Source organism: Pteropus medius, unplaced genomic scaffold (genome assembly GCF_902729225.1).
Source record: "Pteropus medius unplaced genomic scaffold, Ma_sr-lr_union100, whole genome shotgun sequence".
In the NCBI taxonomy this organism is placed as follows: domain Eukaryota; kingdom Metazoa; phylum Chordata; class Mammalia; order Chiroptera; family Pteropodidae; genus Pteropus; species Pteropus medius.
The window spans coordinates 15,267,782-15,287,269 of record NW_024352785.1 but is presented as its reverse complement, the minus strand read 5'-3'; the positions used below and the strand labels follow the sequence as shown (position 1 = coordinate 15,287,269).

Here is a 19,488-nt window from a genome sequence, read left to right as displayed (position 1 = left end):
TAGAAAATACTGATCTAGGAACCTCACTGGAATTATCAAGAGACTAGAGAGGAGATGCAATATTTGCTTCATGTGGTGACTCTACCCTCTGGCCCAGAGAAAACCCAGATAAAGATAGCGGTCTTGCATGAACACACATATTCGAGCTCATTAATGGGTTAGGAAACAGGGCCTCTTCTGTAAGAAAACATGTTCTTTCACTGAATTATTCCTTATTGGATATCATGTTTTAATTAAATCAGATTTTATAGTTCTACATAACCCCAAGTGATCAGTTTGACAGAATTTTAAATTTCACAACTAATGTGTTTTATTTTTCTTTAGAGATCCAGGTTTTGACTCCTTTATTTGAAATCATTGTGATATCCCTCCGCAGAGTGTATAGAAATAAATTAAACAAATTCCCCAAAGAAAAGACTCTATACACAGTGAAATATTTTTTTAAAAAAGAACAGACTGTCATGTAATTAACTTTATTTCAGTTATGAAAACCTTTCCTCTTTCTCTCTCACCTCCCCAATTATTAAGATATAATTGACTACCTTTCCTCTTTCTTAACCACCAGTTGCAATGATAAAGCATATCTAGGTGGACCAACAAGATGATTCTTTTTCTGAGCCATGAATAGCTAGGGAACACCATTCTATTTTGGGTTAAAATATAATCTTTTAGTAGCAAGGTTTTGATAAAAACCATTTCAGATGATTGGAATCTGAGGCTTTTTACTCCCTTGGACAATGTTTTATTCTTTCTTACGAATTTCGAATTTTCTAATTGCTAATGTTTTCATCCATGAGAGACTGGAAAAGACATACTTTAAACAGCCTTCTAAAACTGGCTCTAACTGAGCCCTTTCATTCAAGTCCAATAGAAATACTTTTTAAATGGGAGGATTAAACATACTTATAAGAAATTAAAGTCTTTCTTAGTCTTCTTTTGTGACATACAATTTATCCACATGATAATTATCACTTGATATTTACATAGTGGCTTTTTCCAAGTTTCTCAATATGGATCACGTACTTAAAAATATTGTCACGATATTCCTCTGAGAGATATAGGTTGAAAGGAAGTGTAAAAGCAACTATTATCTTCTCACCTTGAAAACAAGTCTTAAATTGTAATCAGAACAAAAACTTCCATGAAGGCTAGGGAAATTTGAGTTGAAATGATAAGAGATTTACTTTGGACAAAAATAAAGCATTACCCCAGGGAGGGAAGTGACACAGGAAATAGTGGCTGTTGGACAGGAAGCAACTGCAGATTATCGGAGGATGTGGTCACTCACCAGTACAGGATTTTTCCTTCCTTTCTAGTTTTACTGTCACTTCCCTAGAAGAAACCATTAGCACCATTAAGTGCAGGCTTTTGCACTGACTCAGAATTGCCATCCCTATCCCACCCTTCCCTTTCATCCCAGTCCATCTCCTGTCCTGCCACAGACTCCGAGGTCATAGGAGCATAGAACCACAAGCACAGACTCACCCATGCCTTCCAATTCAGCTGAAAATCCTGCATTGCCCCTTTGGGTACCTCTAGGTAACACCTGCTGTTGTAACTAACCCCAAAGAGCCATGCGAGTGCACCATCTTGGAAATGGATCCTCCAGCCCCACTCAAGCCCTCAAGGTGACCGTTACCTTAGGTGACATCTTGACTACAACCTCAAGATTCCTTGAGCTAGTACTGCCCAGCTAAACCACTCCTGAATTCCTGGTCAGAGAAACTATGTGAGATGATAAATGTTTACTGTTGTTTTAAGCCACTAAGCTTTGGAATAATACATTAAGCAGAAATAGAAAAAAAATACCAGTGTATCATAAACTATTTGTCTGACATACTTTTAACGATGCTAAGATTGATCAGTGGGTTCAGGTGTTGTCAATCCAACTTATCTATTATATAGTTCTCCATGAACATTTCATTTAATGCTATTAAGAGCCATTGATGTTCCCTGACTAGATTTATTATTTTATTAGGGGTTGCATATAATTTCTTCTACATTTATTAATTGGAATTCTTCTATAAAGAACACCATTTCTTTATCAACTATTGGAATCACTGAAATACTATTTGTAAAGAAAAAGCATGATAAATACCCTGTTTAGAACTTTTTAGTGAAGAATGTACAAAAATTACCAAAGAACTAATTATTTGATATTAAAAAGTGCTCAAAACTTGGAAGTTTCATGTAGGCTAAGCCAAGAGACACTCGAATTTTTTTTTTTAAGTTTTAGATTGTTTTTATATCCCCTTTATTGATCAGCCTACATGAATTAAAAATCAGTGCCTTCAAATCAGAACATTTTAAATTAAAATGACAAGGGTGAGATGAGGGGGAATTTATGACATGATGCTAAATAACTAATCTGTTGTTTTTCAAGGATGTGACTGGCAACTTTGATGTCAAGGAGTGAATAAGGTGTGAGATTCAGAGCAAATGGTGCTGGTCGTGGTTGCCAGTGAGAGCTGACTTTACTGAAAGGACAGGTCTAATATGACTACCAGCATTTTCTGTTTCACTCAGCTTTAAGAAGTCTCCTGGGCTAAGTGTTTTGCAAAGCAGCAAACATTACCCATTGTGTACTTCTTATTATAATCGCTTTAACATGATTTTATGTAACCACTTCTAGTCTATAAAATAGTACAATTCCCAATGCTATAAGGTCATCTAAAATTATGGCTAAAATATAGAAAATAATGTCCATAATTCTAGAAATTATTCCCCAACTAGGTCTGGTTATGAGGATGGATTCCTCATGCTCCCTCTTCAAAAATATCATGTACCACATATTATTTTCTAAATAATGAATCTATTAAAATATTTTAGTTCTAGGGATCAAATGCCAGTATTTTGCTTTAAATGATTTTCAATCATTTCCTCAGGGAAAGTTTTTATATGCGGTAAATTTTATTTCATATTTTGTGAAATACTTTTTGAGGAAAGGAAACTTTGTGTTGTCACATTTTAAATGTTTATGTTGGAAGTGTATAACTTTAATTTATAATTAGCTTTAACTAGTTACCTCTAGTTAACTTGCTTTTGGGTTTTGCCTTCCATTCAAATTAAGTTCTAGAGGCAAAGCTTTATGCTAATAAGATGTGGGCTATTGGGGTTACAAATGTGATAGAGTGAAAATATAGTGCCCAGTGTTCATCCAAAATGGCCAGTAACTTTCATTTTATAAGCAAATTTTGATTGGTTATTAGAATCTTTCAGGGGTGCAATGTGGAGAAAAAAATTTAGGGTCACATTCAAGGTCAGCAGGCAAGACTGCTACCATCAAAGTGATATCTTCCGTGGGCTAGAGTGAGAATTGGTAGTAAGATAGAAAATTTTAACTAAAAAATGATGAGAAAATGTAGGCAAAAGGATCATTATTTCTCAACTGCTTCATAGAGGAAGTAACAATGAGTTAGGCTTTAGAAAAGAAGAATTTAGATACCAGACAATGAAGAGAAAAAGAGAGGAACCTGGAAGATCAAGATGTAGATGTAGGCAATCCAGAACAGCTAATAGGTGAGGCTGGAACAAAGTTTGGACAGACAGATGTTGTGGGAGACAAGGTTGGAAAGAACATAAAGTGACTTCAAGAGGGAAAAAAATCTCATTAAGTATCAAAGCGGATGGGCTCAGTATGTTATATACTTATATATCAGACCATAAGTGCTTGTGAGCCTCAGTGATTTTATTTATTTTAAAAATAAAAACAATACTCAAAATGTCTCTTACTAACATTATAACATTACTGTCATAGTGGTCACTTACTGCTGCTCAACAGACTCTTTCTAGTATCTTAAGTTTCTTTTGGGAAACCACTCCCCTCAGTTTAGCCATGTTTATATTGGAGTGATGGTTTCTCCTATTCCGGGGGAAACATCCCATTTCTCTGGCCTAGTAATAGGGTCAATGATGGGCATCTAACCCAATTAGAGCCAAGGAGACATAGAGACATTGGCTAGGCTTTTGAGAAAGAAGAGTATTCACATGTCTACAGAATTTGGTGACGTGAGGCTTGACAATGCTTCATCCATCTTGGTATCAGAATGGGAGACAGCCTCAGGATGAAGCAAAAACACAGAGGAAGACAGTGTGGAGATTTAGAAATGAACTGAGGCCATAGAACATTACGTAACCCCCAGAGCAAGTCATGCCTGAAGCTAGAGTAGTCCTTGAGCCTGAAGATATATAAACCAACAAATTCCTTTTATTAATTAATCAATTGGAGTCAATTTTCCATTATGTGCAACAGAAAGAGTCCTAACATATAAAATGATTTATAGCATCACTGTTTTAAAGCCTAGTTTCAAATTCTCTTTTTGTTTGATTTTCTATGATCGTGTGTCAATTCTCATTTACTAAAATTGCAATCAGAATAAAAAAGTTCAACTGAGACTCAGTTTGCTGTGAAATGTGTTCATATTTGCTCCATATTTGAGTAATGTTATAAACATTTAAAAACACTTTTATGTTTTTAACAAATAGTACCATGTGTCCCATTATATTTCACCCACCATCTCTTCTGAATGACAGGCCAACTTCTGTGAGAATCACAGGGATTTGAAGGTATGAGTAAAAGTCTGCTTGGTTCATTGTACCCTAAAGTTGTCAATGGGTCCACCAGATCTGTATTTGGATTGGCAGGCCGGAGTGAGTTTCTCTGGGACCTGAAACTGTTCTCACTGGTTTCACTCAGGAAAAGTTGATTTTATTTAAATCAAATACCAAGGGTCTTTAAAAACATCAAGAGATGGTCCTAAATGAAGAGGAATAAAGAAAAATTGTCTTATTTCTCAGTAATTCTCACTTTACTTTGGACATTTTTGCGGGAAGATTTACTTGAAAGTTCGTTTAGAACAATGTAAGCGGTCTCATCCCTGTCTGCAAACATTAAGTCTTTAATATGGTATTATAAATGGCCAGTAAAAAGTATTATTTAATCTGTAAAACTTGATCACTAAATATAATTATCTCTAGGATAACTATTTTTACTACCACTAATTTAAAAGGGCATTTCCAGCTCCACTAAACATAGAAAATTAAATAAAGAATCTTCAAATAGATAAAAAAAAAAAGTGTAGGCATTCATAAAATCATTCAACAGTCTAAAAAGTCATCAGTTTTTCTCTTATGTACTATTAACTTTTTAAATAGTCATCATTTTAAAAGAAATGATATGTTTGGATTTAAATGTTGACTTTTAAGCAACAGGTGTAAGAAAGAGAGAGAAAGAGAAGTGGCGGTCAGCAATGTCAACACTGAGAATGAGGACAGAGAAAAGGCCACACTGGATTTGGCACAAGGGGAGCACTTGTGACCTCTGGGAGAGCAGGTGCAGAGATGGCAAGGAGAGAAGCGATGTCTAGGGGATCTGGAGAAGGAAATAACTGGTGAAATTTTGGCTGGGAGGTGTTTAGAATTTGCATAGCAAAAAATGTAATACCAGGGCCAGGTAATTAAACTTTTTGGGTCACTTGGAGAGATTATTTAATGACTCTAGCCTTACTTTTCTTGTTCCAATTATGTTTTGCTGAGGAACAAAGCAGCCCCAAAATGTAGTGGTTTAAACAACAATTATTTATTTTGCTCACAAATATGCCATTTGGGAGGGGTTCTGTATTAGTGTTCTATTGCTGCTGTAACAAATCACCACAAAATTTAGTGGCTTAAAACAACACAAATTTATTATCTTTTTATTCTGTAGGTTAGAAATGTAACACCGTTCTCACTGAGATAATATCAAGGTGTCACAGGACTGTTTGGAAGCTCTAGGAGGGAATGTTTCCTTGCCTTTTCCAGCTTCTAGAGCCTGCCTGCATTTCTTGGCTCATGACCCCTTCCTTTATCTTCAAAGCCAGCAATATTAGGTCAAGTTATTCTCCCCTTGAATCACTTTGACTCTCCCTATTGCCTCTTATTCTCATTTTTAAGGATTCTGATGATTACACTGCACCCACCTAGATAATCCAGGATAAATCTCCCTAGTTAAGGTCAGCTGATTAGCAATTTAATTCCATCTGCAACCTTAATTCCCCTTTGCCATACAAGGTAACGTATTCACAGGTTTGGGGGATTAGGATGGGGACATGTTTCCATTATTCTGCCTACTATAGGCTCAATGGAGATGATGGCTAATCTCAGCTCCACACAGCATTAGCTGGGGCAGTTGGACTGGGTCTGAAAGATCCACTCGCATGGCAGCTCACTCATGTAGCTGACAGGTTGGTGTTGACGTCAAGCTAGCTGCTCAGTTCCTTTCTATGTGGGCATCCCCATGGGTCTGTGCTGCCTTCTTCACTATGTGATGGCTGGTTTATAAGAGAGATTATTCCGAAAGACAGGAAATGGGAACTGCTCTTTCTTAAGACTTGGGCCTGGAAATTGATAGTGTCACTTCTATCATATACAATTGGTCAAAGTAGTTACAGTGCCTATTTAGATTCATGGGGCATGGGCATTGACCCCCAACTCTCAGTGGGAGGAGTGTCAAAGAATTTGTGACCACCTTTAATTCTCCATTTTCCTCATTGGTAAAATAGAGGTAATCTTTACGTGTAGTATTGCTATAAAATGATGCCTGTAAGGTAGCTAATTACATTCCTATTACATGCATAACAATAAATAGAAGGAAAAAAGTCTTAAACGTTTGTTGACTATTGGGATATATATGAATACATGGATGCTGTGTGTTCTTAATATTTGTAGGTGTGGATTTGCATGAAGATTACTTTGCAAATCTGATGAAGGTTATGATCTTTCTCCCCAGAAATATGTACACATGCACACTCTAGTTGATCATGTCAGGGGATTTCCAGACGAGCTAGAGATCTGTGCAGGAGGAAGAAACTTTCTGCTACTCTCTTGGGTTCTTTCTGCTGGTCTGATAATTAAACTAACAGGAAACAGATTAACAAGACAAAATAACCAAATTTAATTACATACATATGCATAGGAACTCCACGTATATGAGGGAGTCAGAGACCCTACATACAGGAGATGTTCAAAGACATAAAGGGACAATAAAGTATACAGGACATTCTGAGCTAAGGATGAGGTAAGGTGTCTTGGGGTTTCAGAGAGGAAGAAGGACATTACAGGACAAGAAGAAGAGAAGATGTTTAGTAATTAGGAACTAGATTTAAAAAGTTATTTTATGGTAATAACTCTTCTTATGGGCTCATTTAAAGTCTTTGAGAAATAAAAGTTTCTCATGAGCCTGCAGGGATTTGATTGCCTTCGGCTCAAAATAATTCACATGCCGAAGTGATATGTTTTGGAGAGGCCTGTTCTGAACCCCTACAGATCCTCAGCACAAAGACATAGAGTAACAGTAGATGAAAACACTGCACTGTGCTTATTATGCATGTGCTGTGGGGCAAAATTTGGATTTATTTTCTTTTTAGATCTGGGGTCAGGGAGTTTTTATATCTGCTTCCAAGAGTATTTGCTTTGCTTTTTTCATCATTAGAGATGTAGGGAAAAGATGTTCCACTAAAGTATAAAAAGCGCCCTAGTCTGTTTAATTTTTTCTGCTCATATAAAAGAAATGTTATTAGATAGCAATTATCTTTAAGAAAGAAAGGGGCAGAACATTTTCATTATTCTTGTCAAAGCTCTTCATCTTTCATTGTACATTTTTTTTTTTTTTCCATTTCCACTCTGGCTTCCTATATACATACAGAATTGCATTTTTATGCTATTAATCACTAATTGTTTAAATAGTATTTTTATTTTTTAAAAAAGCTTTATTTCCCCCTAATAATAAAAGTCATAGATACTCCTGAGAATTTAAACAACATAGACATAAAATAAAAAAGAAAAGGTCTTTATAATGGGAGTAGAAAGATAACCACTGCTAATGGTCTGGGAGATGTCCTTCCAGACTTATTACCATGTTTATATCCACATAAAATAAAAATGAGACCAAAATGTAATTACCATGCAGCTGTTTACTTTCTTCCCTAAATATATCAGGCCCATGTTTCTATGCTAGTGCTTGTTGCTTAACCTCTTTTTAATGGCTGGATAATATTCCACTATATGTGTGTCTTAAAATATATTTTACCAAAAAATAAAATGCTTAATTAGAACATTTGTATAGGAGGGGGGCTGTGATAGTTCACTGAACACTTTCGAAAGGATTATTTCATGTCTTTCCCCTTCCCTGATTCATTCTGATACTAATTTCACTGGAAGACTCTCTTAGGAAATTTGCCTGGCTGATTGCCCCCTTGTCCTTTACTTGCCACAGTCTGCAGGGACTTGCTGCTGTGGAAAGTGCTCTGAGAGTCCAGAAACCTGAGATTGAATCTAAATCCGATGTTCAGTGTATAATGATAATGGGGAAAATAAAATGGAATGCACATTGTTAGAAGTCACTGAAAACAGAGTTGGGAGGTCCACTGAGGAAGTGGGGTCTATACATGTTGCATGTCTCAGTCTTTAGAACTATGGTTAAGTTGCTGACCTGTTGTTATACTCGGCTCAAAGCCAAACAACAAACATCCTGGATCTGTGATTGCCACATGGACTATGTGAACTTTATTTCCTCTTATTATGGTGACCAGACCATTTGCATTCTTCTCCTTGAAAGGAATCAATCTATTTCAATAACCAACATCCTCTATTTACATAATAGGCCTGACCAGTCCCAACTGATCTAGCCAATACCCTTCATTTACATGGAGGACCTAAATGAGAACAACTCTTATGGTTTTGCCCTTTATAAACCCTGCCTTTGTTCCCTTCGGAAAACAATTTAAGTTGCTCTCTGAATCTGTGCTGCAGATTGCAATCCCGCCTTTGCTCAGATAAATGCTTTTTATTCTTTATTACAGCCAACAGTTTTTGTTTTGCTAATAGTAACTCTGGGCAATTTCCTTACTTCTCTGGACTCCGATTTGCTCCTGTGCAAAAGAGATAAGTGAAGTAGACGGTCTCTGATGTCCTTGTCCATCTCTGTTCCCGTTTCCTGAGTCTACCATATGCTTCAACGGCTTTCCAGATTGTCTTTATACCAGTTCCAAAAGGTAGATAATATAATCCCCATTTTTACAGAGTGGGGGTAAGGAGAATGTAAGAACTCAGAAGTGTTAAAGACAAAACCACAGGCCCCAAATGTCATCACTTGTGCTAAAGCCCATAATGCCAAACCCAGATTTAATAGCTGACCTAATTGCTGTTTCAACTTCCCCCAGAAACATAACCTTAATCAAACTGTCTGGAATTTTCTGGTCAACACCAATGAGGTCATCTGTCACATGGGTCCTCTCCATCTCCCTTCCCCCCATAGGAAGAAGAGGCAATCTACATGATAAAACACTTGCTGGTCCTTTGCCACTCCACCCCACCCCCAACCCCTCCCAAAAAAAGATGTCCTGGTCTAAAATAGCCTTTGGTTTTATTAAAAGATCCCTGCCCCACCTTCCTTCCTATAAAAGTCTTTTTTTTTATTTTTTTATTTCTACAGCACCTGGTCTTCCTAGGTGGTCTCCCATCCAAGAACTAACTGGGCCTGACCCTGCTTCGTTTCCAAGATCAGAAGGGATCAGGCTTGTTTAGGGTGGCATGGCTGTAGACATTTGGTACAACCCCTGGGAGCATCCCTGATAGGTGGACTACTGCCCAATTCATGAATTACATAATAGTGCCAATTAGATCTTCACATTTACTCAGTTGAGTTTTGTTTCTTTCACGGAAGGCAAGAAAGGAGCCTGGCATTATGAGAATAAGACTGAGCAATAAGATTTGGAGATCTGAACTCTAGAAGCAGCTTTACCTAAAATGAAAGCCTGGAGTTCACCCACACTTAAACGTTTACGATACAGTTTCACAAATATTGTTGTGCTTCCCAAAATCCTATGTATAGATAAAAAAGATATTTTTATTCTCATTTTAAAGGTGATAAAACAGAGAGGTTAAGTGGCTTGTACAGGTCATATAGATAGGAAGTGATGTTATAAAGAATTAATTTCTTAGTTACAAATAACAAGACCAGACCTCTGACCTAATTATGATGATTATTTTTAAATTTCATATTGCATTACTTAAATTCACAGTATTAATTTCTAAGTTACTATACATAGAGAAAATTACCCTGAAACTTATGAGAAAGGTACATTTGGAAGAAGATATTTTTAAAAATCAGTATATAATATTTGCATAGATTGTTTCATTTTACATTGTTAAAATCTGGTTAAAATTTTATTTTCTAACCATTCTTTTTATTTATTGCCCCTGTTCATCTTTAAATAATAATTAGGAAATCAGAAATAAGAGTATTCTTTAAAATGAGTAATAGACTCTGTTGAGTGGGTAAAGATTTATCAAGGGAATAAGAAGAAAGGAATATTTACCAATACAGTGAATATCTAGTTTTAGTTCAGTTTGTGAACAGTTGACAGGCTCTGAGTCCATGAGGGGACCATCTTACTTCATGAGTATTTAAAATAAATACAAATCACATTATTTAAAGAAATTCCCTGGTCTAGTAGAACTTAAGGTTTCTATTGCAAGACTTTTAATATCTGTCCCTAACTTTAATTTCATTTCTATTGTTGCATTTCAATAGAAAGCTTCAACATATATAAAGTAAACAGGAATTTCCCATCCAAAAGGACTATCAAATGGGAATGTGATCGCCCGGATGGTGTTATAGTTGTCTTGCTCAGAAAACAAGTAAGAGATCTCTGGAGTCTCTCAGGACCTATTCCATCTCTGTGTATAAACACTGTCCCTATCCGGAACTGGTTTTATGATCTCACTTTTTAAACTTCTACTTTCGTCCCAACCACTTCTGGTTTCAATTATATGTTTGGCTGAGCTCTCTTAATCAGCTCTCACCAACAACTCTCTCTCAGTAATAGTCTTGCTTCCCTTTTACTCCCTTCCCTCTTTCCCTATTCACATTTTGCAGATCCTTTTCTTGAAGCAAGGTTTCACACTATTTTCTCTAATCTTATCAAGTAGTCTTCCTCGTTTCCATGTAAATTTTTTTCTATCTTTATGCTCTTCTTAAACCATAATTTTTTTTTTTTTTACTTTCTGCCTCCTCAAAGAGAGAATTTATTGTTTGCCCAAGTAATTCTTTATTTACTCCAGCTTTATTGACATATGACATATATAAGTTTAAGGTATACAGTGTAATAATTTGGTACTGGTATATATTGCAAAATGTTTACCGCAATAAAATTAGTTAACACATCCTTCACCTCACAGAATTACCATTTAGTCGTTGTTGTTAAACAGTGAGAACATTGAAGCACTACTGTCACAGCAACCTTAAAATACACTATACATATTATTAGCTATAGTCACCATGCTGTACATGAGCTCCTCTGAATGTATTCATCTTATAACAGGATGTTGTACTTTTTTTTTTTTTTAGGCAAGGCAACCAACCCTTGGTTGACCTCACAGACTGCAAGGATCTTGTCAGCTTGCAATCTCTTTTTTTATTTTTTACACCTACAGTACTTGGTCTTCCTAGGTGGTCTCTCGTCCAAGTACTAACCAGGCCCGACCCTGCTTAGTCCAAGATCAGATGAGATCAGGCTTGTTTAGGGTGGCATGGCCATAGACCATGTTGTACTTTTTGACAAACATCTCCCTATTCCCCCTACCTCTTAGCCCCTGCAGTCTCTATTCTATTTTGTTTCTATGAGTTTAATGATTTTAAATTCCATATATAAGTGAGCTCATACAGTATTTGTCTTTCTCTGACTTAACATAATGCTAAGGTCGTTGCAAATGGCAGGATGTCCTTCTTTGTTTATGGCTGAATAATATTACATTGTATATAATACTGCATCATTTTTATCTGGCCATTGATGGACACCTAGGTTGTTTCTATGTTTTGGCTATAGTGAAAAATGCTGACATGAACATGAGAGTGCAAAAATCTCTCCAGGATAGTGCTTTCATTTCCTTTAGATGTATACCCAGAAATGGGATTGCTAAATTATATGATAGTTTTATTTTTAATTGTTTCAAGAAACTCCATATTGTTTTCTATAGCTGTCTGTACCAATTTACATTCCCATCGATAGTGTATCAAGGTTCTCTTTTCTTTATATCCTCTCCAACACTTGTTCTCTCTTGTCTTTTTTGATAATAGCCGTTCTAACGGGTATGAGGTAACATCTCATTGAGGTTTTAATTTGCATTTCCCTGATGATTAGCAATGTTGAGCAGTTTTTCATGTACTTGTTGGCCATTTGCATGTCTCCTTTGGAGAAATGTCTGTGTCTTCTGATCATTTTTAAATTGGATATCTTTAAGCTATTGAGTTGTATGAGTTTTTTTTTTTAATAAACTTTTAATATTAATTCCTTATCAGATAGGTGGTTTACAAATATTTTCTCCCACTCCATAGGTTGCCTTTTCATTCTGTTGAATGCTCCTTTTGCTGTCATCTTTTTAGTTTAATGTAGTCTCACTTGTTGATTTTTGCTTCAGTTGCTTTTGCTTTTGATGTCACATCCAAAAAAATCACTGCTAAGATTGATGTTAAAAAGCTTCTTTCCTATACTTTCTTCCAGGAGTTAACAGTTTTAGGTCTTATATTTATATACTTATATTTTAATCCATTTTGAATTGACTTTTGTGAGTGGTGTAGGATTTGGGTTCAATTTCATTCTTTAGCATGTGCACAGTTTTCCCAGCACTATTAATTGAAGAGAATATCCTTTCCCCATTGACTCTTCTTGTCTCCCTTGTCAAATATTAGTTGAACATAATGTGTTGATTTATTCCTGGGCTTTTGCTTCTGTTCCATTGGTCTATGTATCTGTTTTTATGTCGGTACCATATTGTTTTGATTAATAAAATTTTGTGATACAGTTTGAAATCAGGAAGTGTGATGCTTTTGGCTTTGTTTTTTCTCAAGACTGTTTTTGGCTATTTAGTGTCTTTTGTGGTTCTAAATTAATTTTTCTATTATTATTCTAATTATTATTTATTATCTATCATTTATTATTCTATTATGTTTATACATTGTTTTTTCTATTTCTATGAGAGATATCATTGAAATTTTGATAGGAATTGTATTGAATCTATACATGGCTTTGGGTAGTATGGGCATTTTAACAATAATACTTCTTCTAGTCCATGAACATGAGATGTCTTTACTTTTGTGTCTTCTTCCATTTCTTTCATTAAAATCTTATAGTTTTCAGTGTATAGCTCTTTAACCTCCTGTTAAATTTATTCCTAAGCATTTTATGGTGATACTATTTAAATGATATTGTTTTCTTTATTTATTTTTCAGATAGTTCATTATTAGTGTTTAGAAACACAACTGATTTTTATATGTTGACTTTGTATCCTAAAACTTTTCTAAATTTGTTTATTACTTCTACATTTTTTGATAGAGTCTTTATGATTGTCTATATATAGTCATGTGCTGCATAATGACATTTTGGTCAAAGATGGACCGCATATATTACATTGGTCACCTAAGATTATAATGGAGCGGAAAAATTCTATTACCTAGTGACATCACAGTCATTGTAATGTTGTAGCACAATGTATTATTCATGGTTTTGTGGTGATGCTGGTATAAACAAATCTACTGTGCTGCCAGTAGTATAAAAGTTTGGCACATAGAGTTACAATAGCAGGCTGTAAATCCCAGTTGACCATGGTGTATTGTCCTTTTAACATGCTATTGAATTTGTTTTGCTAGTATTTTATTAAGAATTTCTGCATCTATATGCATCAGGAATTTTAAATGGCAGTTTCTTTTCTTGTAGTACCCTTATCTGACTTTGGTATCAGGTAATGCTGGCCTCATAAAACGAGCACGAATTCCCATGATGCAAAAACCAGTGAAATCTCCAAGGGGCCGAATGTAGTTGTGCTGGCTGTTGGCTTCTTCAGTGGTGAAAGCTACTGGGGTCATCTATAAAGCATGTCAGTGGGAACTGTGGTGGCTTCCACTGTGTGCTGATATTGGTATATCCTGTTCTTCCTCCTTGTTCTGAGCTTTCTCTATATATCTTAGTTTTGTGGGTCTCTGAATGCAGTGAAACTGAATCAGGTCCTTTGTACAGTGTCACGAAAGGCTGAGGAAGCTGGTTACTCATCTCGCTCTTCCTTTCCTGGTGAGGGGAATTCTTTCTAACTGAGAATCCCTCTTGGCACTGATAAGTGCTGGCCTGGGGAGTGGGTTGACGCAGGCAAAATGAAGTTCTTCCTTCCATTTTTGTGAGATTATTCTCAGATTTTTTTGGTTCATTGTGTTGCTGGAGTTTCTGAAGTGGACTCTTGAGCTCTCCCAGAGCAGTTTTTGTTTGTGGATAGCTGTCTAATTGTTCTTTGAGAGGAGATGGAGCCTGGGGTCTCCTACTTTGCCATCTTGTCATCCCACTGCCCAAGTAATTCTTGATTTTAAGGCCAGATTGGGTGCTTTTTACATAGGGTCAGCTTGGGGACAGAAGAAAAAAATGCTAAGTATATGACTTAGTGTCAGATAGGTACTTTTCACATTCAGTTCCAGTGAGAAAATGCATAGCTTTCTGCTATTGATACATATTTTATATTTTTTCCAAAAGGTTATGAACTCAGAGATTGACCTGGGTGTGGGTATGAGAGAAGGTGATCTCTGACCCCATGAGTAGGTTTTTTTCTCTTGGTTCTCTTCAGGGTGACTGCATTTCCTATTCTTCTCTTGGTTAAGTGTGTTCCTGTTTAGGGATTTAATATGAAAATTTGGCTTCTGCAACATATACTCAAAATAACAAATACTAAGATACTATTTTTTTTTAATTCTCGCATACTATCCAAGAATACACAGTCCAGGGATGATATGGTGGTTTCACTAGTATTGAGAAGCTTTATTCTGTGCAACATTTTGCTCTGCCATTTTCAACAGGTGGCTTCTACCCATAGCCCAAAATGGTTACTCTAGTTCTTGCCATCATTTCCGCATTGTAGCCGGCGGGAGGAACAAAAGAGGGAAACAGAGATCATTTCCTTTACTTTAAGGGAACAATAATGAATTTCGGCTTCACTTTTGCTTATATGTTATTGGCCAGAACTTAGTCAAACGGCCAAAGCCAAGTGCAGAGGAGACAGATGGCCATGTTCTGAGCTGTAAGTTGGAGATTTTATTGCTGAGGGAAGATGTGGAGAGCAGATATTAGAGGATGGTTAATAATCTCTGCCACAGTCCTCCCCTCTAACCACCCAAGTATCTGTGCAAATGCTTTTTCTCACAAATAAAGCATATTTATTTCTTTTCCACATGGGAGATAACTCAAAAGTCCCATCTAATCACTGTATCTTAAACAAAGTGTAGGATTCCTGGACGATGTGTAGTCCTCTCATTATGCCTGGATGTGGTTCCTTGTGGCCCAGCAACTTATAAACTAAAAAAGACCAGTAATCTCTTCGCTACAACATAATAACCACCATTAGAGCTCCCGTTTAGAAAGGAAAGGAGGCTGTTACCAGTCCAGACAAGCAGGAACTGTGAGGACTCCCTCCCTGGGAATGGATGCAGTTCCTCACTGAGGCCACGTGGCAGCTCCTTGTTCGATTTTCTGGGAGGAATGCTCTGTCCACTGTCCTCTGTGGCCTCGTCTGGAGTCAGGATTAGAGAATAAACCTTTCATGAAGCCGGCATAGCTTTTGAAGCCCATTTTCTGTGGAAGTAGGTTTAGGGACATGTAGGATAGTCTTCAGTTGTTCCTCTAGGTCACTCACACTTTTCTTTCTGCATCATGATCTATTTCCTGCAAGAGTGATCTGTGTGGATTTCATTAATAGAACTTTCTCTGCTTTGTTTCTAATTAGTTTCAGCCAGTGTAGGGAATCCCAGAGGAATGTAAGAGGAAGAGAAGAGAGAGAGAAGTTGGAGTATTTCTTCCCCTGCCTCTCTCCTTGCAGGCTTGCCATAGGCTGGTGGTTTCCCTCGAGCAAAGGCCAAAGCTTCTATCAGGCAGCTCTTCTTGTGTCCTAGTTTCAGTAGCTGCTTTATCTCCACACCTGAGGTTTAAATGCGGTAACAACACCCCTGTTTCTAGCCAAATAGATGACCTACTCTCCTTTACTTCTTTACATAATTTTAAAATATTTTCCTTATTAAATTCCCCTTAATTTACACAATTTGAATATTTTCCAATGAACCCTAACCAATACAGGGAACAGAAACCAAACAACAACAACAACGGGCTTATGGTTTCCTTGGAAATGAAATTCCCCTACACATTAGTTTTCTAGTTTACTGACTTCATATAAGTTTTAGGTACAAGTAATTACAAACACAGATCTCACCTTGACATATTTTTTGAGACTGAAGTATCTGAATTTTATTTACTGGACTCTGTGCTCTGTCCTTTTGCCCTCTCAATTTTCTGCAGGCCATCTTGAGGACTTATTGGGTGGTCCACAGACATTATATGATATTTGGACTGAGTTGGCTCCCATTGTCTGCCAGGAATTTGTTTATCAGAAATGCTTAACAGTTGTTTCTTCTAGGTGCTCTTTAGAACTACCATCTAATGCTGCTTCAGGGTTTGATACAGAAGAGCTGGCTTTTCCAGTGCTTTGAGGGTCCACGTTACTGTCCTCTTACTGAGTTTAGATTTCAGATGAGACAGAGTCTCTTTTAACAAAACTGGTTTCTTCTCTCTTAAAGAAAACTTAATTACTTAATTACTTTTTGTAAGACTTTGTTTAAAGTGGCAAGAAGCAGCCAATATGCACAAAGATCCTGAGTTTTTCCAGATAAGTTCCCTTATATTTATAGGCTCTGACAGTTTGTGGCTTATCTCCTAATGTATGGCAGGTTAACGGTTTAACCAAATTCTTATCCTGGCATAACAAGAATCACCAGCTTTTCACCCTGGATTATCTGGGTAATTGCTGCTCTCTGCTGAAATGATAAGCTAAGATCCCATACGTCTTTTGTTACAGTATTCCCACTTCCAGATAGTAAGTCTATATGAGTTAGATATAAGTTCAACTGGTATAGCAAAGATCCCTAAATAACAGTGGCTTAAGAAAGACAGCAGCTTATTTCTTTCTCATGTTGCAGCTGATTTAAGCTGACCATACTTAATATGGTAGCTCCATGACGTCAAGGCTCAGGTCCTGATCCTGGTAAGATAGAGTGAGCCCATGCCTGGCTGGCAGCATGGAGGCCTCTACTATAAAAGACATGAACCAGCAGGAGTTCATCAGAGCTCAGGCAGCCTTCCTCAAAACATTTGGGAAGTGGAAAGTCCCTGAATGGGTGGACGCTGTCAAGCTGGCCAAGCATAAGAGCTTGCCCCCTGCAATGCGAACCAGTTCTACACATGAGCTGTGTCTACAGCACCACACCTGTACCTCTGGGGCAGCACTGGGGCTGGCTTCATGAGGAAGATCTATGGGGGATGTCAGAGAAACGCTGTCATGCTCAGCCACTTCAGCAGGGGCACTGAGAGCGTGGCCCACCGGGTCTTCCAAGTCTTAGACTGAAAAATGGTGAAAATGGTGGAAAAGAACCAGGATAGGAGCTGCAAACTGACATCTCAGGGACCGAGAGATCTGGACAGAATCTCTAGACAGGTGGCAGCTGCCAACAAGAAGCATTAGAATAAATGATGCTGGGTTAATAAATTGCCTCGTTTGTAAAAACAAACAAACAAACAAAGCAAGGAAGCAAACAAACAATGCCTTCCTCTCCCATTGAATACAACTTTAAACCTGCCTAGAATGTATGCTGGAATTATTCGAGGTCTGTGAAAAGTAAATATCAGCAGATGGATTGGAAAGAATAAAAAATTCAGAGTACCACTGAACAGGAGGTGAGTTTACCAGTTTTTCCCCTCTAGTATCACCTGGCTTGTACTCAAAACAATATGAACCCTCAGACCGAGCACTGTGGTATACACACAGAGAAATCCTCAAAACCCTCTAGTTCTTCTCAAAGGAAAAAGAAAGAACTAGCTCCCAGAGAGAGGAGAAGAAATTTCCTAGGTCTTTTTCATTGTTTTCTTTTTCTTTATTTTCTCCCACCCCAGTCAGCTGGCAATGCTGTGCTGGAGGCTGTGGCACTAGCGGCAGAGGCAGCAAAAGCAGCTGGTCTGGGAAACTACAGGAGTCAAAAATGCGAAGAAAAGTAATTTCCTCTCTGTTCATTTGGCTTCTCCAAGAGGGGCCCCATTGATATATATTTTTTTCTCTCTCTATCCTTCTGCCATTGTAGAGCAATGGCAGAATGAAGTTTCTGGCCAGAAAAGAAGAGCTAAGAATAGGCAGAAAGTACCAGGGTGTCAGCTGAGGAAAGAAACCTCATATAGCTATTTATGAAATACTGGGATCCTCTCCAACCTGCACATTCAGGAATCTGATCTTAATTAACGTACCATCATAAACTAAACTAACGGAGTCCTCCATCTAGGCTCCAGACTGATTGGTGGGAGGCACACATGTTGCGCAGGCCTGAATTACACTGAGAAAAATTTGAAAACGGAACTGACATTAGAACCCCAGCCAGTGGATAGAAACGTGTAGACTAAACCTAACCAAGTCAAGTGCCTGTTAAAACAAAAATATCAATATTCTTCATAAAATTTAAAGACGACCCAAGGTCTTAAAACATCTTGCTCGAGATGCCCACAAAACAACATAAAATTAAAGCAAAGAACTGTGAAAATCTTAACTCATAAGGGAAAATATAATATCAGATGCCAATGACAAGATGACACAGATGTTGGAGTAATCTGACAGACTTTAAAGCAGCTGTTATAAAAATGCTCAAGTGAGCAATCACGAACACTCTAGAAACAAAAGTTAAAATATTAAGTGTCAGCAGAGAAAAAATATGTAAAGAAAAACCAAATGAAAATGTTATAACTGAAATATATAATAACTGAGGGGGGAAATTCACTGGATGGACTCAACAGTAGAACGCAGATGACAGAGGAAAGTCTCAATAAACTTTAAGATAGAGCAAACAGATTTATGCAATCTGAATGACAGAAAAAATACTTTTTTTAAAAAAGGAAGAAAGCCTCAGAGACTTGGCTGACAAACACAAAAAGGTCTAACATTCATCATACCATCAGAATCCCAGAGGAGAAAAGAGAGAGTGTGGTGATGTGGTATGAAAACAATACATAAAAACATAATGGGTGAAAAATTACCAACTTTGGTGAGATACATGCACCTACAAATTCAAGAAAGTGAACAAACCTCAAACAAGTTAAAGCCAAAGAAATCCATTATAATGGACATGCTGTAATCAAATTGATGACAATTAAAAACAAAAACTCTTAAAAGAAGCCAGAGTAAAAGAGCACATTCCCTGTAGGGCAAGGGTCAACAATTTTTTTCTTAAAGGGCTAAAGGGTAAATATTTTAGGTTTGCAGGCTATATGGTGTCTGTCACAACTACTCAACATTGCTATTGTAGTGTAAAAGCAGCCATAGACAATATGTAGACAAATGGGCGTGGTGGTGTTAAAATTTAATTAGAAAATAAACAGGCAGTCCACAGAC

At 37.1% G+C, this 19,488-nt stretch overlaps 2 pseudogenes; one reads left to right on the top strand and one right to left on the bottom strand.

Annotated features, from left to right (window-relative positions):
• Positions 1-9,460: 9,460 nt before the first annotated feature.
• On the bottom strand, positions 9,461-9,579 carry LOC120591029 (uncharacterized; annotated as a pseudogene).
• A 7,558-nt stretch (positions 9,580-17,137) lies between these two features.
• LOC120590866 (40S ribosomal protein S19-like) lies at positions 17,138-17,589 on the top strand (annotated as a pseudogene).
• The last annotated feature ends 1,899 nt before the right edge of the window (positions 17,590-19,488 follow it).